Raw genomic sequence first — 25,922 nt, 5'->3', positions numbered from 1 at the left:
TATTAAGCTTAGAAATCCAAAGAATCCTTTGAATCAAGAACAATTTGAAACACTCTTCTTGTACCTTTTGCTATCAAAGGCAAATATTTCTTGAGTTAAAGGAGTTCTTAAAGCTTGATAGGCACTTACTTAAAAATACATGTTCTTAGGCACTATGGCCTATGTGATTCAATAGGTTAGGAAGTAGGACGAGCAGACTTTGCCTTGTAAAAAGTGCTCCAATGACTCTTCTGCTTCTAGTTTATATACCAACAACTGGGACTACCTACATTAGACCAAACTTTAACCTAAGTCAGGGCTCCCACCTCTGATGATGGGAGTTATTGTGCGCTGATGTTTTTTATGCCATATTGACACACACAGATGAGACACAATTCTAGACTAAATGGAAGCACAAATAATGTTCTTTCAAATAATTAAGAACATCTTTCATCTCTACTATCACTTCGTGTTCAAAAAAATTACAATTCTGTCAGGTCAGTGATAATTACTTTTTCCTAGACTCTTAGCCTTCTCTGATGCCTTTGATTCTTTAGTAGATGGCCCCTCCAAAGCTATGTTTATTAGAATCAACCAGTACCCTTTCTCTTAACATATTTGTCGTTTAGAGGATGATAAATTCTTCAAGATAATGTGGTTCTATTTATATAAATCTCTGTTGATTTATTTCTCTGAACCTCTTCTATTTTATGTATGGTCCTGATCATGTTATTTTTTGAAATATAAGTCAAATTTTATAGTTTGAGAATTTCTGCTTCTAACTGAGGTGATATCTCAAAGAAGAAATACTTTCTACCTCAAGGTTTTTCCAGGCCAGAAATAATCTCAATTTTCTTATGTTATTAGATCAACTGACCAGTTACTGGAGTGTATAGTTACTCCAGTGCTTAAAACTCAAAATTGAAAGCCCTGCCAACTCAAGTGAGTAAGGAAAAAACAAAAATGACAGAACCCTGAAAGAAGGTCCATTTCTCCATCTGGACCCTAGTAAAAGGCTGAGTGAAAACATGATGGACAGGGATCCCTGGGTGGCTCAGGGGTTTAGCACCTGCCTTCAGCCCAGGGCATGATTGTGGAGTCCTGGGATCGAGTCCCACGTCGGGCTCCCTGAATGGAGCCTGCTTCTCCCTCTGCCTGTGTCTCTAGAGGCCTCTCATACTCTCTGTGTCTCTCATGAGTAAATAAATAAAATCTTAAAAGAAAAGAAAGAAAACATGATGGACATCAAAGATTCGGTGGAATCCAGTTGGGTATTCTGGTTAGTAAGCAATATAAGATTTGAAAAATAGATTGACAGGAGATTGAGAATGCTAAGCATTTAGATTTTATTTCAAAAGTAGTAGAGATCCAGAGTTTGATGTGAGTTTTTATCAGAAGAGCTGTAGAATCACCTTTTAAAAAATATTAATGCAGCTGAGGAATATAGGGTGAAAGAGAAGAAAAGAGATGGAGGGTAAATATACCACTCCAGAGGAGGTAAGAAGGGTCAGGCTTTCCATACAATAACACAAATGAATCTTCCAGCTATGATATTGAGCAAAATAAGCCAAACACAAAAGGATGATATTCTACAACTCCATTTGTATGAAACTGAAAAGTAGGCAAAACTAATTCACAGTGATTGAATTCAGTGGTTACTTTTGGAAGGAGGTAATGACTGGGAAGCTCTGGGGGTGCTGATAACCTATATCGTGGTGCAGAATATAAAAACTCATCTAGCTCTACAATTTAGTTATGTATACTTTACAGTATGTAATAATTCAAAAAGTCTACTTCCCAAAATAGGAATGAGGTTGGAACGAAGGCAATGGAATTGGAAAGGCAAAATAAATCCTTTCTACAATGTATCTTTTAGGAGAAAAATAAAAGTCTAATGGAATGTACAGACATAGTATGAAAAGATGCTCAGCATCACTCATCATCAGGGAAATGCAAATCAAAACCACAATGAGGTATCACCTCATACCTGTCAGAATGGCTACAGTCAAAAACTCAAGAAATAAATGTTGGTAAGGATGTGGAGAAATCATGCACTGTTGATGGGAATGCAAACTAGTGCAACCACTGTGGAAGACATTATGGAGGTTCCTCAAAAAATTAAAAAATAGAGGTACCCTATGATCCAATAATCAGACTATTGGGTGTTCATAAAAAATGCAAAAACACTAGTTCAAAGGGGTACATGCACCCCTATGTTTACTGCAGTGTTATTTACAATAGCCAAATTATGAAAGCAGACCAAATGTCAATCAATAGATGAATAAACAAGACACACACACACACACACACACACACACACACACACACACACTGAAGTATTATCCAGGCATCAAAAAGAATGAAATCTTGCCATTTGCAACAACATGGATGGGTCTAGAGAGTATGATGCTAAGTGAAAGAAGTCAGTCAGAGAAAGGCAAATACTTTATGATTTCACTCATATGTGGAATTTAAGAAACAAAACAAATTAACCAAGGATCCTGTAAGTTCATAGGGTCCCTGTGCCTCCCCTAGGATCTGGGCTGCCTTTGAGATTCACTTTGATCCATAAAATATGGAAAAATGACACTGTGACAATTATTTGCCTAGCCATTAGGAGACCTAGAAGCATTTGCTTTCTCTCTTGGGAATCTGTCCACCATGTTTAAAAGAGCCTTGGGTTGGGCTGCCAAATGCTGAGCCATCATGTGGACAAAGAAAGCTCTAAATGACAGATATTAGGTATTTGTGGATCATCCAGTTCAGCTGCTAATAGAAGGCAACCAAGGGAGTATCAAGGGATGATGGCACATGAAGCAGAAGAACCATTCAGCCAACCCTGCCCTGAATTCTTGGCTTTTGAGAAAAACCATATGGTTATTGTTTCAAGCTCCTAAGCTTCAGAGTAGTATATTATAAAATAATAGATAACAGTTGCCTTCTAGACTGGTGGCTCTCAATGGAGAATTGGGGGGACCCCCCCCCCAGGGGACATTTACCAATGTTTGGAGATTTTCTTTTTTTTATCATGAGTGGAGAGACTGCTACTGACATCTAGTGGGGAGAGGCCAAGGACATTGTCGAACAACCTACACTGCACAGAACAGCCCTTACCACAAAGAATTATCTGGCCTGTAATGTTTATAATGCCAAAATTGAGAAATCTAATATAGAGGAGTGACTCATAACTTAGGTAGTCCCTAGCAATTTATCTCCAAAGCCATAGTTCCTAAACTTTGTTGATAATATTAATTACCTAGGATTCATGTTATTACATATAAAACCTTAAAATCATTCCAGACCCTCAAAGTCAGAATCTCCAGGGAAGGAGCTTAGGAAGTTATGTTTTCACTTTCACAGAAGTTTGAAAAACACTGGCTTAGCCCAACATTTCTCAGATTTTAATGTGCATAGAAATAATCTGGCCATCTTTTTTAAAATTTAAAATCAGATTTACTTGGACAAGGGTGAAGCCCCACATAGATAAAGCCATCTTGGGAAAAAACAAATCTGATGGTATTGCAATTTCTGATTTCTAACAAGCTCCCAGGTGATGCCTAAGCATTGCTTCTTGGACTGCACTTTATATAGCAAGACTCTAAAGCAGTAGTTCTCAAACTTTTGCATGCATCAGAATCACTTAGAAGGCACATGCTCAGGTTTGATTCCGCAGGTCTGGGGTGGAGCCTGAGATTCTGTATATCCGACAAATTCCTAGGTGACGCTAATGCTACTAGTCTGAATCACACTTTGAGAACCAATGCCCTAGATTATTATTTTGCACATCTAAGTGTACATAAAAATTTACCTCCGGCGACTGCAGAAATTGAAGGTTCTCAGAACCTCTCCCCACTCACCACTACATTTCTTCCCTCAGTCTGAGCTGGGAACCAAATAATTTGCATTTTAATAAATCACCTCGCCTGGGGTGACTCTAATATTGGTGGTATAGGACCATGGTTTATGAAACTCTGTCCTAGGGGAATGTGTTAGAATATCTAGTGTTTGTGGGAGGGGCATGGGCAAATCATAGAAAAACAGATTTAATATAATAATTGATTTGTTTCTGATTCTCATTTTTAATTTATTTTGAAATTTCAGGTAGCATTGAAAGAGTAGAGAAAATTTTTCAGTCATGGGTTGGATACTAGAAGCAGAAGTATTGTATTAGAAAGGGTATTTTCTTCCTGTGTCAATTACTCAGTTCTTCTTGAGTCCTGCACTTACCTTCTCTGCAGCAGCTACAAGTTATATGCTGCTGCCAATTTAGAGAGAAGATGTTAATAGCAATGGCCACAGTTTAACTTTTTTGGATTTTTGCCATGTACCAGGCATTATGTAAATACTTTGCAAAAGCTATCTAGTATATACGCTAGATAATCTCTTCATAAGCGGGTACTATTCTCTCTAATGCATAAATTGGGAAATTAAGGCATACCAAGATTAAAATACTTGCCCAAGATCATATAACTTATTAATATCAAAGCCAAAGTTTTTACATTGTCTCATAGGATAACTGATAGGTGAATAAGAGGCAGGATATGGGCATCTGTGTTTAAATATAATTTTTTAAAAAGAACAATTCTTATGTAAAGCAATAGTTAAAATGGAATGACCTCTCTGTATAACATGTAAAGGAATTTTGGGACAAAATTTAACATATTGCCTCAACAGGATGTGTCAATAGCTTAAGTTTGTACAATTGTCTACTATTAATTACATTACCAGGTATTTTTAAAAACCCTATTGGAACTTTAATGTATGCTTCTTAACTTTCTACTAGGATCTGATGGTTTTGGAGCTATATAATCCCTAGTAGTGTCTTTTAACCTGTTGGCTTGGTTAATGAAGAAAGTCTGTAGTCATCTTGTCTCAAATCAAATGTATTTCTAAGAGTTGTCTTGTTCACTCTTCTGGGATACATGTGGGAGATAAGTGTGTTCCCCATTATGTTATCTTCTTTCATTAAATACCTGCATTCGGGTAAAATTTCAAGTAGCCTTTTGCTGTTGCCATTACTCAGTTTCCCACTCCTGAGTCAAATATACATTTTCCCCCCACCTGCTGTGTCCCAGGCTTCTTTATTTACGAACAAAGTGATGAGTGATGTAGGATTAAAAACAAGAACATCCTTGAACTTCACCTTCCCTCCAACCAATTCCCCCAAACTCTTTGCCCCTACAGCCTTTGTGCTCCAAAATCCTTTCTTAGAGAATGAAGAACTTTATCCCAAAGTCCTGGTACAAGCCTCAGGTTCTCTTTCCTTACCTCCCCCCCGCCCCCGCCCTGCCCCGCCCCGCATTTGGAAAGTGTGGGAGAGCCCAGAGTGGCGACAGACACAGAGGGAAAGGGTTCACCATCTGGGAATGGGACTGAGGAGTAGGGCCTAGTGAGGTGAGGGCCTCCATCACTGGGAGTACCAAAGTGGGGCCCTGGGGCCAGAAGAAAGTTTCCTGGTGCCCCTGAAAGAGGAGACCCAGTGGCTTCAAAATCCTCTCCTTGCACTGCTGGCAGCGACTACAGACCCACCCTTGGGCTACATCCTTCTGACACCCAAGCTGCTGGGCCGTGTGGCTGATCTGCTGCAGGGTGAGTTTCGGGCCTTGCAGGGACATGTTCTCCAGGTTGCCTTTCACTGGTTCTCCATGCTTGTTCGCTTTCTCTTCTGGGCCTGCCCAGGGAAGGGTCTTTGCTTTGCACATCTGTAGATTTTCATTGTTTTCAGCTTCCTCCACCCCCTTCGGCAGCAGGGGCCCCAGCTTATACATGTTCTTGAAACCCAGCTGCAAAGCCTCAAAAGGGCAGATGGTCATTGGACTGAACACCTTCCCAAAGAGAACCCTCAGCGGATGCCCCACTGTGACCTGAGTATATTCCAGGGTGACCCTCTTCTGCTTCAGGAGCTTGTTCCAGATTGTTCAGGCAGTTTGTTCCAGGTCTTTCTGCAGAACTTTGATGTTCTGGGACTCCCCTGGGATTTACTCCAGCTTCTCCTTGATGGCTTCACAGCCCCTGGTGACAGCGCAGGCCTACAGGGAAGACCCCTCAGAATTGCTCTCTGTCTCTGCTCCCAGCTCGCCTTTCAGCTGAGAGATCTAAAGGCCGCCTTGGGGCACTAGCCCCATTCCAACCTGAGATCCACAGTATGAAATCCCCCCAACTGAACTCAAACTGCGGGGGCATGAAGGAATCCCTACATGCCTCAGCACCTGCCCCAAGCCCACCCCTCCATCCTTCTCCCCACACACACCGGCCTGATCCTGATCTGCCAGGAGGGCCTTGGAAAGCCAGCAAGGCTCCAGCCTTCCTGGCCTATCACCTTCACCCCGAGTGGGAGCAAGAAGGCCAGGTCTGGAGGCAGTTCTCTCACCATGGGTAACAGAGACTCCCCAAGCTAGGGGCATTGAAAAGTATACAAAATGTTTTTAAAACAACAGCAAGCACACAAAGTTTCTTTCTTTCTTTTTTATTTATCTTTTTATTTAAATTCAATTTTCCAACATAGAGTATAACATCCAGTGTTCATCCCATCAAATGCCCTCCTCAGTGCCCATCACCCAGTTACCCCATCCCCCCACACACCTCCCCTTCTGCAACCCTTTGTTTGTTTCCTGGAGTTAAGAGTCTCACAAACTTTCTTTTACTACTTTTAAAAATACCATTCCTGATTCTCAACTCTGTCAAAGATATACTTGCCTATCTTAAATACATCCCAGACCTTCTGAGTTTGAAATCTCCTGTTTAAGAGACTGCTTTTTTTTTTTTTTTTTAACCTTTCTGGTAATATGAGCATCTGCATTTATCTCTATTTTCATAATCTAGACATTGAGCTACAGTAGTTTAGAAGGCCACTGGTATTTTAGAAACTGATTCTTATTGGAGGCTTCTATCATAAGGTGTGTTTTGTTGTTGTTTTTGAGTCCAGACTATTTTTTAAATTGTGAAACTTCTGAGTGTATTAGGCATGATGTAGTATACAAACATATCTTGTCCTGGGACACCTGGGTGGCTTAGTGGTTGAGCATCTGCCTTTGGCTCAGGGCAAGTCCCACATCAGGTTCATCGCAGGGAGCCTGCTTCTCCCTCTGCCTATGTCTCTGCCTCTCTCTTTCTCTGTGTCTCAAATAAATAAATAAAATCTTTTAAAAAATCATATTTTGTCCTGAGATGTACAGAAAATACTCATTTATGTTCATAACTATACCCCGTGTTGCTCTCCCACCCCCATTAAATTTAGATATTTGAAATTAGATTGATTTCAGGTAAAGCAGGAAAGACTTGCTGGAAAAAATGACTTTAAGCTGTTAGAAGAACAGAAATAGGTAGTTGTAAGTTGACAGGCCTGTTAATGTGTGGAGGAAGCTAGGATATAATACTTGAGGAAGTATTATGATTATGACTGAAGAATCTGTCAAAGCGTTTTTGGTTATAGGGAACCACTATTCTGCAGACTTCTACAAACATGGATGAGTTTGTCTGTTTTTGAACTTAATATAAATGTAATGATAGGAAATGGACTCCATTGTATTTGGCCTTTTTAAATCAAGGTCTGTGAGATTTATACCCATTGTTTCATGTTGCAATACTTTGTTCTGTTTCATTGCCATACAGCATTCCATCATTTGAATTTTATAGTTTACCCATTCTACAATTTGTGAACATTTGGGTTGTTTTTCACTCTTTGTGTATGAGGAAGAGTCCTGTAAAAAACATTCTTGTGGCCACCTGGGTGACTCAGTGGTTAGCATCTACCTTTGACTCAGGTCTTGATTCCAGAGTCCTGGGATTGAGTCCCACGTCGGGCCTCCCCCAGGGAGCCTGCTCCTCCCTCTGCCTATGTTTCTGCCTTTCTCTGTGTGTCTCATGAATGAATGAATCAATCAATCAATTAATCTTAGCAAAAAAATTCTTGGACAGGCCAAAAAAAAAAAAAAAAAAGGTTTTGGGTCATATATAATAGGAAGGAAGAAAATTCAAATTAACAAAATATGTAATCTGTATTATTCACTTAAAGGAAATAGTTCAGATGTGGGACAGGAGTCAGAGCTTGTTTGCTCAGGTCTCCTGCCCTGTTCCCTGAATCAGTCACTACTCTGTGCTGTGGCAGTTTCATCCTTAGAGAGGAGGAGGGCATGGCTGTGGTATTTTTAAGCCTCATGTCACTATTTGAAGTTCAGAAAAGGAGAGATGATCTCTTCCAGTGGTTCTCTATTAAAAGCAAAGGTATCTCTTTTTCAGTGCCCTGATCAATAATTAATTATGTTTTACTGGCCAGTAATGGGTTACCTGCCAACTGTTTAATGAATCCCTTTAGTCAAGAACATTTCATGAAAGTGATTGACTTAGCCCTGCATTATTGAGTTCATCAGTGACGAAGAGAAAAAGGGTCCACTTAATCTAATCAGGTCTGGAGGTTATATCAGCTCCCCCTGAAGCACATGGGCTACCTCATAGTGAAGGGTGAACACACACATGAAAACACTGGGAAATGGGTAGGGTGTGCAAAGAACCACTATAGAGATAGAAAGAGGGTCTTGTCCTAGTGTTAGAAGTGTTCTTGACTGCACCAAATGTCATATCCTCACTTCTCTGTTGTGAGTGCTGGGCAGTCTGCTGCTTTTGAACAGAAATGGAAAAATACTGGACCAAACACTACATTAATTGTAGAGCAGTGTTTTTACCCTCCATTTGGAAATGAACACATTAATAATTGCTCATATTAAAAATAGCTTTGTAAGAGGAAAAAGATGTGCAATTTATGTTCTAGGTCAATATGTTGGGAATTTCTGAGCTGTTTTTCATTTGTAAATAAGTAATTTAGTGAAAACTAAAAATGTTTGGCTCCAAATAAGTAAATAATTAATAATCATCTTGCTTTCTGGGTGATTTATTTAAGTACTACCTCTAAAAATAAATAAGGAAAAAGGCTAGCAGTGTGGCAGAGTGACTATGTTTTTACATTTAAATTGAATCATATTCTTATGAGGACTAGGGTTTTAGACTCCCAGATATGTCATTTATCTTTATTTATTTATTTATTTATTTATTTATTTATTTATTTAACAGTGTAAGACAGCTTTCTCCAAACATCATGTTATGCCTTTATAAATTAACATCAATGTTCTTCTGAATTGGGTGAATTGGTTTTGGTTTTTAGTAACACATTTTTAAAATAACAATAACAATTTCAAAAAAACTGAAGATCTGGGGACTCTTGCATTATGGATGTACGTTATATTTAGTGTTACCCTTTTCTTATAACTTTGAATTAATAATTTGGAAAGATCTTTAGGTATGACCATAAAATTGTTCCCTTCATTGTTTTTTTGAAGATTTATTTATTGATTCATGAGAGACACAGAGAGGCAGAGGGAGAAGCAGTCTCCCTGTGGGGAGCCCAATGTGGGACTCCATCCCAGGACCCCGGGATCAAGGCCTGAGCCGGAAGGCAAGCTCAACCGCTCAACCGCTGAAGCACCCAGGCATCTCAAGTTATTCTCTTCAACTCCATAGCTCCATCAACTGAGTAACACATATTCCTTGTGTACCAGGAAATGGAAAGTCTGCCTTTCAAGGCTGTCCTTAGTTCAGAGGCAGGTAATCCACCCAGAATCATACACAAAGCAAGATTTTCAAGCTATTTTTATTTAATAGTCTTACATCATGTTTCCTTTTGGAATTACTTTCCAATATCAAGACTCATTGACTTTAATATTCTCAGAGATAGTAAGTCTTTATTTGAAGATAGATTCAATATTTGGAAATACAACAAAACCATTCAGAATAGTGGCAGGTTAAGGTTATGTGACTACGGTGACCCATCATGTGCAGGTAGCGAAGACAAAAGCAAGATATGACTATGGAGTTGACAGTAGTAATTTTTACATGCTGCTGATAAACTGGACAAAAAGATGATTTTTAAAAATATAAATGTATGTTGATCATCTGCTCATTTCTACCACATGGAAGAAAGATTCATTTGAACAGCCTTAACTTTGATATTTATTCAAACACCCTGGCTAAATAAAATTGGAATGAATAGAGTTGTGTTGTGTCTTTAGATCATTATTGAATTTCCCCAAGGTACTCAGTGTACTGGACATGATTGTCTTTGTTTGTGACATTGTATTAGCACTCTAGTTCTAACTCAGACGTATGATGAAGTCTTATAATAAAGAGAGGAGATTCTTAAATAGTGAGTAGGGAAGGAAATGCACTTAGGTCTATATTTCTTAGTCCTTTTGCTTTTACTTTCTCTCTTTTTCACTGCCTCCTCCTGGCCAGTTCTTTGCTCATTAGATCTCTCATTAGAAGGCAGATAGGGAAATCAAAAGGTAATGAAACTTAAATCTGCTAATTTTGCAACTTGTTAGCAGCTCCTCTTAAATGTTCAGTGGTGGAAGAAGCTATCATTTTTAGCTAAAAGGAAGCTTAGGGATAATCTATGGAATTTATTTATCTGTTACTAATTCATTAATAATTGATCATTAAATTAAGCCAGCCAATTTATTGCACAACTAAATTATAGCAAATGTGCTTTTTCTTTGCCCACAGTTAAAAATTTTTACTGGAAAAGAAATCAAGTCTTATATATTTAATAAAATTCAAAGTTAATAAAGCAAGGGCCATGACCTCACAAAGCCAACCTCCTTTATTCTCTAGGATGTATAACAGCACTAATAATGGCTATATTGAATCATCTTGGACAAAGCAAAAATAACCCTGTTGTTTCTGAGGTGCAAGACAAGAGAGTCTATCTATATATCTGCTAAACCTTGGCAAGAAAAGCAAAAGGAGAGATAGCATCTGAGAATATTCAGAGGTGTTGGTAGCTCTTGGGGCCCAGCTTGTGATAGTGTGACTATAATTGGTTTAAAGAACAAGGTGATGTAAAGGAAATTTGAAGCCATTTCAGCCTTCTTTTATTATTTGAAGTGTTCTAGTGCATGCAATGGCTTCCAAACAGCTGGCTTTGTGATAGAATCTGATCCCCAGGTGCTGAGAATGCTCAAGTGAGGGAGTGCCAAGGAAGGTTTTGGGTTAAAACTATGGACAAGATGTATACACGTAAAATGAAGTAGGGGTTTTGGTTAAAAATAATTTCCACATGGACTGTTTGGATGGAGAGAAGGTACCGTGGAGAAAGAAAGCTAGCATGGGAAATTAAATGTATCCTGAAAGAGCAATAGAAGAAAATACAAAGGAACAAAAGGCTTGCTGGGGAGCCCATAGAGGATGGAGGAATACAGTTGACCTTGTTCAGATGGGTGGTTGTGACCTCCGCTTCTGAACGGCTGTGTCTGCACTAGAGACACTGGAACAGTGTTTCTCAAGCTTGGTTGGACTTTGGAATTACCTTGGGAGTTTGAAACTGTGCTGATGCCTGTGTCCCACTCCTGGAGATTCTGACTGAATAATTGGTCTAGGACAGGGCTTATACATCTGGTGATTCTAATGTAGTCCACTTAGCCAGCTACTGCTCTGGAATATGAAGATATCATTTAATGCCATCTTCTCTCATGGTTCTTTCCTTCCCATCTGCAGGCTCACTTTTCATATCCTGCCCATCACCCTCTCCCCTCTGCATACAGAGTCTCAGCCATGACAGAAATCTGTATAAACTGATAAAATAACCTAACACTCAAGCTGTAGAAGTGAATTCTTTATAGCAGTGTCTCTTTAAATGAAGGTTTCTCTTTCAAGCTGAGGATCTCCTCTCCTTGTCTTCGGCTTTGGACACTAAATTGGTAAGATGTTAAAATCTGTAATAGGAAACAGTAGAATTACAGTAGATACTTAACATTTTTAAGATACTCCTAGCATGCATTTCAGAACATGTTGCTATCTTTTGCAAATCATGCTGGCTGCTATATCTGTTCAAAAGTGTGATGAAAATGGCACATTTTATCTTTCAGATGCCTCTGCAATTATAACCATGAAAACGATTTATTTACTAAAAAATAAATTTCTGTTTTTCTTTTTTAAATAAATGTATGAAGCACCAAAGAGAAACGTCATTAAATAGGTCAGTTAGAGATCTTGGGTCTTCTATATTTAGTTCTGCTGCCTTAAACCCAACTGTGGAGAGAGAAATCCAGAAGGCATTTTGGAAAGGCAGTGGTACTTTTGACAACAGCATATTCAGCCACAGTTACTCCTCACAATCAGAGAAAATAAACATTTCACCCCCTCCCCATTTGATCTCTCTTTCTGAAGATACATTCATTCATTCACTCATTCTTTTTTTTTTTAATCTTTTTTCAAATGTCAGTGATACTGGAAGAGAGCAAAGTAGACATGGCCCTAGCCCTTGCTGGGTTTAGCCTTCCTAAATTATGAGTTGACACAAACAGTATGCATTCAAGGTGATAGTCTGGGACTGCTGGGTGTCTGTCCAGAGCTGCAGCTCTCATATTGGCATTGCTGGCTTGTACCTGCTAGTGTATGACCTTGGGCAAGTTACTGAGCTGCTTTCAACCTCAGTTTTTTCATCTGTGGGATACTCATTTATTTGCCAGATCTACCTTAGCAGCTTCTGTGTGTTGGGCATGGTGCCAGGTGATGGAGGTGCAAAAGGGCATGAGACAGGAAGGAGCTTAGTCAACCAGGTTTGTTTTTTACATAGCACCCACTACAATAAACACTAGTGGTCATCGTTTTATTATTACAGGACTGTATTGGGCTCTATAGGGGATTCAGAATGACGATGATTATTAATACATCTGATTTATAAAACATGTTTTCATTTCATTTTGCTTGACCAAATTTGTGGCATCACTTCCTACAGCTCTGCAATTTGTCTTTGTTAGCAGCCTCTAGGAATCTGGGTGTAAAAGCAAAGATGATAAATATTTAACACGATCCTGGACAGAATTTTCCAGGAGGATGTGATAGATAAGAGATGAAGTGAGTCAGGGTTCAGCAAGAGCATGGTTGGATGTAACTTTGACAAGGTCAGGTATCTTGTCTTTGCTATTTACTGCTATATTCTCAGGGATGAGTAATGCAAACACCAGGAAATCAAGAATTAGTTGAATGAATAAATGAATCGAGTGAAGGATCTAAGTTGGCAAGATAAAGGAATAAGGACATGAGAGGAGGGGCCCTGTGGAGGGAGAGAAAATAGGGAGGTGAAACATCCAGAAACAGAATGCACTGAGTGAGGGAGTGTGAGAGTTAGAAGAACAGGAGGTCATTGCCAGAGGGCCAGGCATTTGATTTAAAGCTTTAAAAGATGGTGCAATTCAGAAAAGAGTCAAGAGCCAGGTAAAGACTGCCCTGTGGCAGGTAGAGCTAATGTGGAATATACGGGGAAAACAAAGGGACCTGAGGAACTGTTTGTTGACTATGGAGTTCAAAGGCCTGTAGAAATCATCCAGGAGCCAGAGGGTAAGATGAAAGAAAAGAGTCACCCAGAAGCAAGGTGTTGAGTGAGTGTAGAGCTGACGTGGGGCTTAGCTGACAGCACTATGGGGCAGGAGGGGAGATGGTAAAAGTAGAGGAAGGTGTAGCCAGCCAGTATATGCCTGGAAGGATAATTTTTCTGTTTATTTTTTACAGGAGGGTAGAAGAGTAATGATTTGAACTCAGCAGGTGAGATTCCTATGTTACCTCTCAGGAACAAAGGGCAGAGGAGTGAAGAAGGGAAGTGAAAAGACCCAGGCAGTAAAACTTTTAAGCCAGATGGACGCACAACTCGTACTAACTCATTATCATCCTTGCAGAGAGGATACTTTAAGCATGATAATTAAGTGTTTCCTTTCGGTCTACTTAGGAGCCTAATCTTCATCAGCTGTTCACAGTCTGATCACATAAAATACCTCTTTGCATTCAACTATTGCCACATTCTTCAAGGTAATTGGAAGTGGCTTGGGTGCTGAGTCAAGGAATCCTTGCTAAGGAACTTCACACACAGCTTTTGCTGTACAGAGCTAGCAGAAGTATTATCAGCTTAAACAAATGGAGGATTTATTCAGTTCTCATCTATTAGCTGCAGTGGCTTCACAGCCATTAGAAATGCACGGAAGAAGTGAAGAAGCGCTCCCACCACTTCCTTATAAAACCTTAGCATGCCATTCAGCATATGAATGAGGCTTGGGTATCTTTGGAGGATTTGTTATCCTGAAAGTAGAGACTTATTATTTTTTTAACTGATAAGCTCTAAGGAGTGCAGGGATGTGGAAGTATAGGACCAGGTGTTACGGAAGGAATGTTTTTAAGAATCAAGTCAAGAACAGAAATGCTAGAAGCACCACAGATGGGATTTTAATGGAAGTTTCCTTCTAATTTAAGATCTTGGCTGTATCCAAAATAAAGGTAATATTCAAGAAAGGTTGTATAAAGGAAATATCTGAATATCTCAGTGTCCAAGTGGAAACTAAAGATGGGGGATGCCTGGGTGGCTCAGCGGTTGAGCATCTGCCTTCGGCCCAGGGCGTGATCCTGCAGTCCTGGAATCAAGTCCCACATTGGGCTCCCACACTGGGAGCCTGCTTCTCCATCTGCCTGTGTCTCTGCCTCCCTCTCTCTCTGTGTCTCTCATGAATAAATAAAATCTATATATATATAAAAAAAAAAGAAACTGAGGACAGTGTTCATCATGAAAGACTTCAATGACCACTCTGCCTTCTGCTCACACACTCTAGGTATACAGTGTGAAAACACAAAATTACACAGCAGTAAGGATAATTATGCACATGTTGTGTAGCAGGTTTTTGAGGAATTACAGTGTCCTGTTTGTGCCTTATAAAATTTAAAGTGATGTTACTTCCGGAGGAGGGATTGGTATGATGAATAACTGTATAAATAATAAATAAGGAGGTTGCACAATATTAGAAATGGAAACCACTTTATTATTAAGTGGAGAAGTTTCTGCTTCCTGGTGGTACTAAATCATGTGACGTAATATCTACCAGTTTTAATCTTAAGTGAAAAAGCAACTGCACAGATAAAAAAAAAAATAAGCCACAAGGTTTTTATTATTGTGTTTATTACTGAGGTTGTCAGACTCTTTGACATGATGGTATTTATCATAAGTAAGAAAAAAAGTAGACATTTCTACTTCACCTTAGATTAAAGCATTGTACCTTTGTTTAAAATATATGTATAATTTTATCACATATTCTAAAAGACAAATGCACAAAGATGAATTCTGCATAAACTCCAGTGTAGTTTTGCAAACTATGGTATGCATCCAGAATTCCTCAGCTGCTCGTTACATTTGTAGAAGCTCCTTTTTGGACTTCCAAATCAGATGCCTTACAGGTAAGGCTAAGTACCTCTGGGAATCTGATTCAGGTAGGAAGAGAAACAGACATTGAGAGAAACTAGATTGGGGTCATGGTTATCTCAGGGTCCTGAGTGAGAGCTCTGTAGCCTTGAAAATCTAAGTGGCAAAGCCTTGCTCTAGTTCTTGCTGGGTAGAATAAGGTAAACCCATCGTCTATTAAGTATCAGCAGATGAGATCTATTTTGGGGATTTAATTTTATGTAAACCTATAAAAGGAGCCAATAAATTCCCAGTATTCCTTCTGTACATCCAGAAAAAAAATGGCATCCCCAATGGGAAACACCTTCATTGTGCATGTCAACTAGGAATACCTGTCAAAGACAAGTATAAGCAGAAATTCATCTGTACTTCAGAATTTATGTTGGATTTAATAGCACAAATTATTAATGAGGATTGTAAGGGAGCCAGCTCTCTTCCCTGAACCCTTTGCTACATTTGACCTGACCAATGGTGGTTGCTTTTATTAAAACTTTACCAGGTCCCACTCTTGACTTCTCTGACTTAGAATTTTTTAGTCCTACTGCTGGCTCTGTGACCACTTTTTGGCTGGCTGCTTCTTCTTGTCTTTTTTTTTTTTTTTTTGGCTGACACTTCTTTCCCAATTAACAAATGTTATGTTATTCCCTCAGGCTCAACACCTTCCTTAAATAGGATCAACTGTTAACAGGACTGCACAGCCCCTCCTAAACTACTTTCTCAGTCTTGACTTCACCAGAAGTCAACATTCTATACAATTTCTAGTCAAAATACCTTGTTCATATGTCAAACCATGGAATTCCTTAATGAAGCATAGTTTCCCCAACTTCTCTACAGCTTCTGTCATTCCCTTGGATTTTTGTTTTTGTTTTTGGGGGTCTTTTTGCACTGAGATTTAGATCTTTCCCTACTTTTTCATTTCCATTAAATGGTAGGAAAACAAATATCTACATGTTTTCTGTGATTCCCCTATCTCTTTCTCTTTCCTTTAAGTTTCTGTCTCTATCTCCTTTTCTGTTCATTTACTAAATATCTACCTATCCACTCATTCATCCATCCATCCACCTATACAAATATGTATTAAGTGTCATCTATGTGTCAAGCATTGTGCTAATTTCCAGAGATACAATAAAGGAGGGAAAGAGAATCAGTCTAGCATATATGGAGCATTAATGATTAAAGATTAATGAAGTAATCACACAAATATATAATTACAAACAATGATCAACATTGGGAAGGAAATGTTTAGATTCTCTCTGGAGAACCTGATCTCATGAATGGGCAGGAAAGGGATGGGGGAGGTTATTTCTGAGAAAGATAATTTCCTCCTAAAAGATAGGAGAGGACATATGTGGCTAAAGCTGGGTGAGAGTCAGAAAAGAACATTCTTAAGGTTTATTTATTTTTTTATTTCTTCATTCATTCCTTCATCTTCCAGCTAATAATATTTGAGTGAATATTTGGTGCCTGGTCCTGTCCTCAAAACAAGAGATTGGCTGGTAAACAATACCTTTAACAATTCAACAGATTTTGATCACATATCTTTTAGGTGCAGCCACTTACAAGATACTGTGTATTGAGTTTCCATTCCTCAAGCATGCCTGTGTGTCCCTGCAAAGGCACATACCTTCTCTCTGATGGAGATCTTACAGAGTCTTCCTTGTATAACCAATCTAAACTTTCTGAAAGAGCCTTTTTGGGCTACACCAACCATACCATGTTTGATTACCTATTTTTAAGTAAAGTGAATCAGTTTATGATCCTTCATGACACACATTAAGTCAGTCTTTGTACAAGTCTTTGATACATACTTGTTTCTTGGTGTGTTTCCTTGCCTTGGAGACTTCTCCCTCTAGGACACAGCAACCCAGAGAGAAAGAACAAAAGCTCTGGTGACAGAATCAACTTAAAACCTAGCTCAGGCAGTGACTAGTCATGGAATCCTGTGCTGGTGGCTTCACCTCTCTGACCTCTGACTCCATTTTTATCACCAGCAAGAAAGGAGAAGATAATATATGTGCCAAGGAATAGTTCATGTGAAGTAGAACTAAATATAATGTCTGGCATGCAGCATATGTCCAGGGAATGATGGTTGGGAGGACGTAGGTGAAGGTTGAGGAGGCTGCTGAAGCATTATAGTAACAATGATTTTTATTATATCACAAAACTTGGTACAAAACTATTTGGAAGCCTCAGAGTTTCACCATCCAGATTCTGCTCCATTTGCATGTTTACTTCCCTGTGTCGCCATTGAACTGCAAGTAAGATACTTACTAGCTAGTTCTATCAATCCCTGCTCAAGACATCAAAGACTCTTTTAGATACCAGCTCAACAAGTCAGGAACAAAATTCTTAGACTGTTCTTTCCCAGAGGAGAAAAAATAAAGTATTGTTGTGTCATTTTGATATGAAAATTTGTTTTGAATAGTATTATCTGAATTCTGCTCTAAAACATTGATAATAATTATGCATTTCTTTTCCCCCCAACATCTATACAATTTACCACTTATTTATCTCATAGTAGTATCATTGGATAGTAGAAGCATATAACTTTTCAGGTAGGAAGGATGGCCCTTGAAACTCACTGGGTTCAGTATCTTAGTGTTGCAGATAGAACAAAAATGAAGCCCAGGGATGTTAAGGGAGTTGATCATAGTTATGCAAATACTGTACATACTGTAATAATAAGGTATCTGAAGATGAGTTATCTGGAATATAGGTCGTGAAAGATGTGTGAGCAGGTTTACTGGGGAGGACTCTTGGGAACACCTGTGAGGGAGTAGAGGGATGAGGAGGAATTGAATTGAATGCATTGAATTGCATTGATGCATTGAATTTCCATGCAGTCACAATAAAGGCCTCAAATGATCCCACAGTGGACTCTAGGCTGGGATGACCAGTTACAGTTGTCCTGCCTGGAGGCACATAAATACGTTTTTGAATATGGGCTACCCCCCCGGGGAGGGTCTATGACTTTGGACAAGGGCAATTCTAGGAAAGCCATCACCTTCCAACACTCCCAGCACCTGATGGAATGAAGGCCTTGTTCCCGATGGGGATCTGAGCAGCTCACAACAGCAACCATCACATAGGATGAAGATGATCTCATAAAAATATCTCCCAAGTAAAGATAGACAAAGAGCTTTATATTTGATTCCTTACTAGGTTTCTCATTCCTGGGTGATGTTTCAATTCCTTATTTTATATAAAAAGTGCTATTTGGAGAAGTTACATTCACCTGAAAAACCTCATTCAAAGTTAATTTCAGATGTCCATAAAGTTCATCTGAGCTAATTGTCAGAAGAGGAGGATGTACCCAGTGATGATTCTTGGAGACAAAACCTTACAATTAAAAGCATCAGATACTGTTTATTTTTTTAAATTTCCTTTTATTAACCATTTATAACACTTCCATCCAGATCACTACAGCTAGAAATAGATCACTACTGTTTTGCAGCTATTTAGTAGCCAAGAGCAATGGATAAGATCCATACAACAGTTCCGAAAAGTTCACACCGTCAGTTCAGAACATCTGCTTCACCAAGCCTAGCTATTTAAAAAGAATGATAAGAAATTAAACATCACAAATAAGATATTTTTTATTTGTCACCATTAAATGTCTGAATTTTATTTTATTTTATTTTATTATTTTATTTTATTTTATTTATTTTATTTTTAAATGTCTGAATTTTAAATAGATTCTTAGACTGGTGGTTCATATCCATCAGCTTGTTCAACTTTAGCACCCGTCTCATCCCCGGTAGCTTTTCCAAAACTACTACCTTCACCATGAAGTTCCATGAGTTTTCCCAATTCAAACTTGGGCTGCTTCAGCATTTTTACTTTTCTAATGAAGACATCATGGAGTGGACAAATAGACTGACAAGCTTTTTCTATATCTTTCCCAATGCTGTCTGGAATCAATTTATTGACCACTTCTTTCAAGTCATCTGTCTCCGCCTCTCGGGTCATGATTTCCATCATCTCTTTCTGGATTTGACGGACCTGTTGGTGATGAACATAAGAGGTCTTCTGGATCTGATTATTGCATTTTTTAGTAAAACCAACACAAAATAGATGAAGCAAATAATCATCAGTCGTCTTTACATCAACATGAGCTTCAATCATGGTCTGCCATTTTTTGACCATGGAGCACATTTTGTCATGAGTAAGATCCATGCCATGGAAATTAGGCAGTTTTTGCCCTGCACATCCTCAGTAATTAGCTTGAATTTTCTAAATAAAACTTCATCATTCTACAGATCAGCAAGGCTAACTTCAAAAATGTGACCCTTGAGACCATCAGATGCATTTTTGGTTCCTTGAGTTCTTGTGACTAGTGTTTTTCCGATATTTCTTATATTGAGCATAGCTGGTGCTTTCACATCATACCAATCTTCCTTAGAAAATGGATCAACCACTTTCTTCTTGGCTCTTTTTTTGCTGCCTTTGGTAAGGCGCTTGTTCTTGCCGACCGCCATGGTACTGCTCTGGGTGCCAAAAGGGTGGAAGTGCATCAGATACTGTTTAAACCAAGATTTTTAAGGTCATTTATGGTTCAGTACAATAAATATGGAGGTCATAAATATGCACCTACAGAAAAGTAAGAAAATAAATTTTAGTAACTGCCTGATAATTGGATTAAAAAAACATTGTTTTTCAAATTCCTAATTCAGCAGATATTTCTTGTGCCCCTGTCTGTCCCTGGTGATATTTTAGGCCTGGAGATTGAGAAGCAAATGTGTCTTATAAACCTGAAAAGCTAGACAAATGTCTCTGTGAATGAAGTTTTAAAGAACTAGACATTATGCCTTTTTCAGAGTCACTACCCTTAACACAGCTTTTGGAAAATTAGACAAAACTCAGCTTTCCCACCAAGAGAATGCTTGGTGTCTCCATGGCAATCCCGTCCAATTGTTTCACTTTGTTTTTTTGTTTCTTTAAAGATTTATTTATTCATGAGAAACACAGAGAGAGGTGGAGACACAGGCAGAGGGAGAAGCAGGCTCCTCGCAGGGAGCCTGATGTGGAACTCGATCCCAGATCCTCGGATCAGGCCCTGAGCCGAAGGCAGATGCTCAATCGCTGAGCCACCCAGGCATCCCAATTGTCTCTCTTTGAAAACCCTCTTGGCAAAGATATGCCATGTCAAAGGACAGGAATATGAATTGTCAAATATTCACCAATTAAAAAGACAATTAGCCCTAGCTCTACATAAAGGCTTTTTAATTTTCTAATCTTTTTAAAATAATAAGGTGAATGTTTTCCCAGGTCTGGTTCTGCTTTTATTTCCAAAAGGTTTTAGAAATGCCTTGGAAGTTACCTCTCTCTGCTAGTCCTTTCACTTCAAAAGATCATACCTGGCTATATGCCTATACTTTTATAATTTGGAAGCTGAGGAAAGCAAAAGTGTGAATTTTCTATAGAAAACATGTCTTTGCTTTATTATCCTATGTTAATGTAATCATAAGCAACAACAATACTTGATTATGAATTGATAGGAAACAATTATGTGTGTGTGCATTTGGGTACATATAATGTCTGTGATAGGCTTTGGGTGTAGCATTTGTAATGTATTTTGTAATTTCTGTTCCCTTAGAATACTAAAAATACATGCTAAAATTGATGACAGGGTATTTTAATACTATCTTTGCCAACCCTGTGAAATGATGAGATTGTCTCAGTTCTACAAAATACAGAAGGATTTGAAATTGCTTTAGATGCTTATTTGCAATTGGAAAATAACAAATCTTTTGTGCCCACATCCTTATATGTGCACATTACTAATATCACTGCCCTTGAAGTCCCTAAAAATACCTGAAAATCCAACTCTTGATTTCAGCTCAGATTATGATTTCAGAGTCCTGAGATCCAGCCCTGCGTCTCTCAGCATGGAGTCTGCTTAAGACTTTCTCTCCTTCTCCCTTTGCCTCCCTCTCCCCCTCAAGTCAATCAATCTAAAAAAATTACCTGAAATACTCTGTTCTCTATTACTGCAGAAATTTATTAGCAAATATTTTTATTACTCAGATTGAAAGGGCACATCTGAAGAATGTTTAGGATTTTGTTTGTTTCATTTTGTGTGTGTATGTATTGTCCTCTCTGCTGGCTTATTTTTGAGACACAAGTGACCCAACTTGACAGCTTTATAGGGGGTGTTGAATATGCCAATATTAAACTCTGCTGTATCAACCAATTTTCAGGTAGTCGTGTAAGTGCAAACCTCTGTCTTTAATATGTGATTCAGGCATCTCTGTAACCAGCCAAATGGAAAGATTTCTAGTAATTTATGTAATCACATCATTGGTTTTTGCATCTTGAGGAAGCGGTTCCTTTTTTTTAGGCAAGCTGGTGTGTCTCTGAGGTCATTTATCTGCTTAACTGTTGCTGAAATTGAAAGAAGGGGAAAAATAAACAAAATGACAAGATATCTTTCTTAACAGAAGGGAGCTAATTTGAGAGAGGAATGAGGGATTATGATGGCCAGATTGAGGAAGGATGTGATGAAGTACAAGTGAATTACAAATGGGCCACCAGTGACCCCGATGATGGGATTCAAGTAAATTATAATTTTGCTCCAATGGTTGACTTAAGTGTGTGTTGACTGACCTAATTCCCACTCAACTGGAAGACTGTGGAGCTGTTATTGTTTCCCTGTGGCTTCCTAGCTGTCCTCTTCAGCTTTATTACCTACAATTGATTTTTCCACTCCTGTTCAGATTCTTACTATAGACTTTTTAAATGGTAATGATTATCCAGTCCTAAAATCTGAAGAAAAAATATTACAAATTACCAAGGCTGTCTTACTTTTTATTTCATTTAAAAGACATTTCAATAATAATAAAGAAAAATTAGAGGAAAACAATAACCCATGGTCCTTTGTTCATGTTTTTTGAGTTTTTCTCATCTACACACCCATATACACTAATTGAAAAAGTAGTATGTGCACATTTTGAAACCTTTAAAATTTCTAGAAGAAATTATCTATAAGATACAAATATTTTGTAGCAAAGATTATATGTAGTATTTTAACTATTTAAAAATTCCTAAACACAGAAATAATCATTGTTCATATATACATAGGGATATGAACAACAGCTATGAGCATGTAACAATGGGGGTGTGACTAACACTGTAGCAGTTTTACAGCTAAACCTCCAGAAATCCCAGATTATTTCCTTAGCATGAATTACTAGCAGTTCAGTTGTTGATTAAAAAGTATGTATGTGGGGTGCCTGGGTGGGTCAGACATTTAAGCATCTGCCTTTGGCTCCGGTCCTGATCTTAGGGTCCTGGGGACCAAACCCACGTGGGACTCCCTACCCAGCAGGGAGTTAGCTTCTCCCTCTGCCACCTCCCCCTTCCTCACTCATGCTATCCCCGTCTCTCTCAAACAAATAAATAAATTCTTTAAAGAAATAAAAAAAGTATGTGTATGTTTAAATATTTGATAGATATTTTCAAATTCCTGCAGAAAGCTCTTATTGACTTCAGATCTAAATAGTACAGGATTATCAATATTTTTATCACTGAAAATTCCTTAGGTGATGCAAGATACTGCCTTAATTAATAATACTTTGATTTCTAGTAAAATTAAAAATGTCTCATTGTTTATTTTCAATTTGCATTTTTTCTTTGAATTGCCTATTCCTACATGGTATTCCTATTTCTGTTTTTTTTTTTTTAATAAAAATACCTTTGCTTGTCTGATTATGTAAATAACGCATATTTGTTGTGGGGGAGGATCAAACAATATGTACAAGTTTAAGAGAAAAAATATCAATATTTCAGTTTCTATCCATTCATTGGCACCCAGGGACATGTAATTTTTAATGCATTTTCCTGATTACTTGGGAAGGTAGAGAATATTTTCAGATATGTTCGACCATTTGAATTTGCTCTTCTGCTAATCGTCTATTTATACTCTGTATCTACATTTCTTTTGTGTTGTTTGTCTTTTTATGTCAATCTTAAGCTCTTTTTGAATATTACAGTTATTGATTTGTCATGTACATTACTAACTATAAAATTGTTTTTCAAAGTACCTTTTGTCTATTGACATTGTACTTGCAATTTTTGCCATTAAAGTAAATTAATGATGTTTATGCTATTGATTACATGGTATTTTTGGCATTAGTGCTATGAATTAGGTTGTATTTTGATCATTAAACAAACATATATGGTCACAATAGGTTTTCTTTTCCCACTGAAAAGTGTTTAATCCTCTTGAGGTCAATTATTACATACAGATTGAGGAGAAACTGTATTTTTTTTTTCCTGGCTCTTGAATTTCCTTCTTTAGTTAAAAAGGTCTCCTATATATAGGTTTTTCAGATAATGTCTAATGATTTTTTCTTCAATTTCTGTTATTCATCTTTTATTTGCTCATCCATTTGTTCATTAATTTATTGAAACCTATCACTTGGGGAACTTTTCCAATCAGACAGTATAGCACTTATATAAAATCTACAGGTGGAATAAGTTTATTTAATTGATTACCTATTTATGGTTTAGTTATTTTCATATCTTGACTTACAAACTGTGCTAGAGTGAGTGTATTTATACATGTCACATTGCAGATGTATGAGTTGGTCTGTATAATTGAAAGCGTTGGATATGTGTCTTTAAAAGACATTGTCTTAACTGATGGGATAGGTTACAGTAAATAATAGGAAGGGGTTATATTGATTTGTGTGGTTATGGATTAGAGATGGAGGCATCAGTATGAATTCATGTTTAGTTTGCTATAGGTATGCATGGTTAGATATAGAAATATTGATAGATATTTGTATTTACATGGATTAGTGTATACAAATATACAACAAGTACACTTGGCACCTAGGTCTTCTGTTCCCGTTCCTAGTAAATGGAACCAGGGCTTCTTAGAGAAATGGTTGCTTTTATGATTGGGAGAAGAAATATGCAAAATGAGCCTGGAACATCTTATAGCTCTAGAAAATAAAGAAGTACCCAAAGAAAAAAGAAAGCCATGATGATGAAAATAACTCAAAGGTACACAAATACCAACTGAAAGAGTTCTCAATAGCCAAAGCTAAACAATTTTTTTGATCAACAAAATAATGTGTTATCAGATTATACCCTAAAGTATAAAATAAATATCCATGAGTCCATACTGATATAAATAAATGACTAAATAAATAAATAGGAGAGACTAGACTCTCTCCCATAGGAGAGAGTTGCAAATAATTTCTGTAGATATTCCCTCTTCAAGAGGATAGAGAATCATTTGCCATTCCTTAAATACAGGCTATGTAGAGTGATTTCCTTTTAAAGGGTATACTATGGAAGGAGGAAGGTAACTTTCCAGTGGAGAAACCTGGAAAACACTACCTCAACCAGGTGATCAAGGCAAACATCAATAGTAGTAAGTTATGTTGATAGTACGTACCCTTGATATGATTTGGGGAGACTGGCAATTTACTTTTGTGGCCTTCCTTTCAAAAATACAGACTGAACCTAATCATGAGAAAAATATCAGACAAATCTTAATTGAAGGATGCTCTATAAAATATCTGGCTATCCTCTTCAAACCTTCCGAAGTCATAAAAAACAAGGAAAATTTAAAAATGCAATAGCCAGGAGGAGCCTAAGGAGGCTTGATGACTAAATGTAAAGTTGTTACCTCGATGCATTCTGGAACAGATAAAAGACATTAGGGGAAAAAAAACCTTAATAATGTATGGATTTTAATAATATATCAACATTGGTTCATTAATTGTGACAAATGTACCATACTAAGGCTAGATGCTAATAACAGGGAAAATTAGGTGTGAGGTCTCAGCAGTTGTCTTCGCAATTCTTGTCAGTCTAAAACTCTAAAATAAAGTTTCTTTAAAAAGGGATATATTACCCAATTATATTTGGTACAAATATTACTCAATATAATTATTGAGGTTATATCCATCTAAACTTCTACTAACATTTTAAGAGATGTTTCCTTTGCAAAATATTTACCAGAAATTCTGTATGTTGCTACTCTGAATAAAGGTAGAATCTCAGTGTTTTTTTCTTTTTAAAATGTATTATTGATGTATAGTTAACACACAATATTATATTCGTTTCAGGTATACAACCCAGTGATTCAACAGTTCTGTACATTACTGCTCACTATGATAAATGTAGTCATCATCTGTCAGTGTATTAATTTTAATTTTTCTTGTGATAAAGTTGAACAGCTGTTCAGATGTTCAAAAATATTTGTGTGTGTTTTTTTGTCAACTTTCAATCATAATTTCTGCTTATTTTTCCATTGGGTTGTTCTCTTTCTTTGATTTTAGAAACCATGCAACCAATAGTTTTCTACTTTTTTATTTAATTGTCTTTTGATTTGTTGCTTGGTGGTATGTGAAAATATCTGTTCTTTATTTAGTTGGCATAGCCAATCTCTTCTTCCATGGATTCCACATCTTATAAACATAAGGGTTTCTCCCTCTCAGGTTGTATAAATAATCTTCCACATTTTCATCTAATACTTTCTGGGTTTTTTTTTTTTTTTTTGCATTTATTTTCACCTTTTATCTTTACTAATGTAATTATTAATTTTATTTCTTTTTAATATTTTATTTTACTTGTTTCCTTCCTTCTACTTTCCTTTGCTTTATATATTTTACTACATAAGTTTTCTTTTCTCTTTTCTCTTGAGTGACTTGGAGGAGAT

The 25,922-nt window shown here is 37.5% G+C and overlaps 1 protein-coding gene and 2 pseudogenes across 10 annotated transcripts in view; 1 reads left to right on the top strand and 2 right to left on the bottom strand.

Moving 5' to 3' along the window:
* GRM7 (glutamate metabotropic receptor 7) overlaps positions 1 to 25,922 on the top strand; it is an 836,468-nt gene that overhangs the window by 328,368 nt on the left and 482,178 nt on the right. The window lies entirely within an intron of this gene.
* Positions 5,158 to 5,747, bottom strand: LOC144291053 (POU domain, class 5, transcription factor 1 pseudogene; annotated as a pseudogene).
* Positions 18,926 to 19,818, bottom strand: LOC144291178 (small ribosomal subunit protein eS1 pseudogene; annotated as a pseudogene).

The sequence above is a fragment of the Canis aureus genome, chromosome 19, assembly GCF_053574225.1.
Source record: "Canis aureus isolate CA01 chromosome 19, VMU_Caureus_v.1.0, whole genome shotgun sequence".
Taxonomy (NCBI): domain Eukaryota; kingdom Metazoa; phylum Chordata; class Mammalia; order Carnivora; family Canidae; genus Canis; species Canis aureus.
This window is presented reverse-complemented; position numbering and strand designations above follow the sequence as displayed.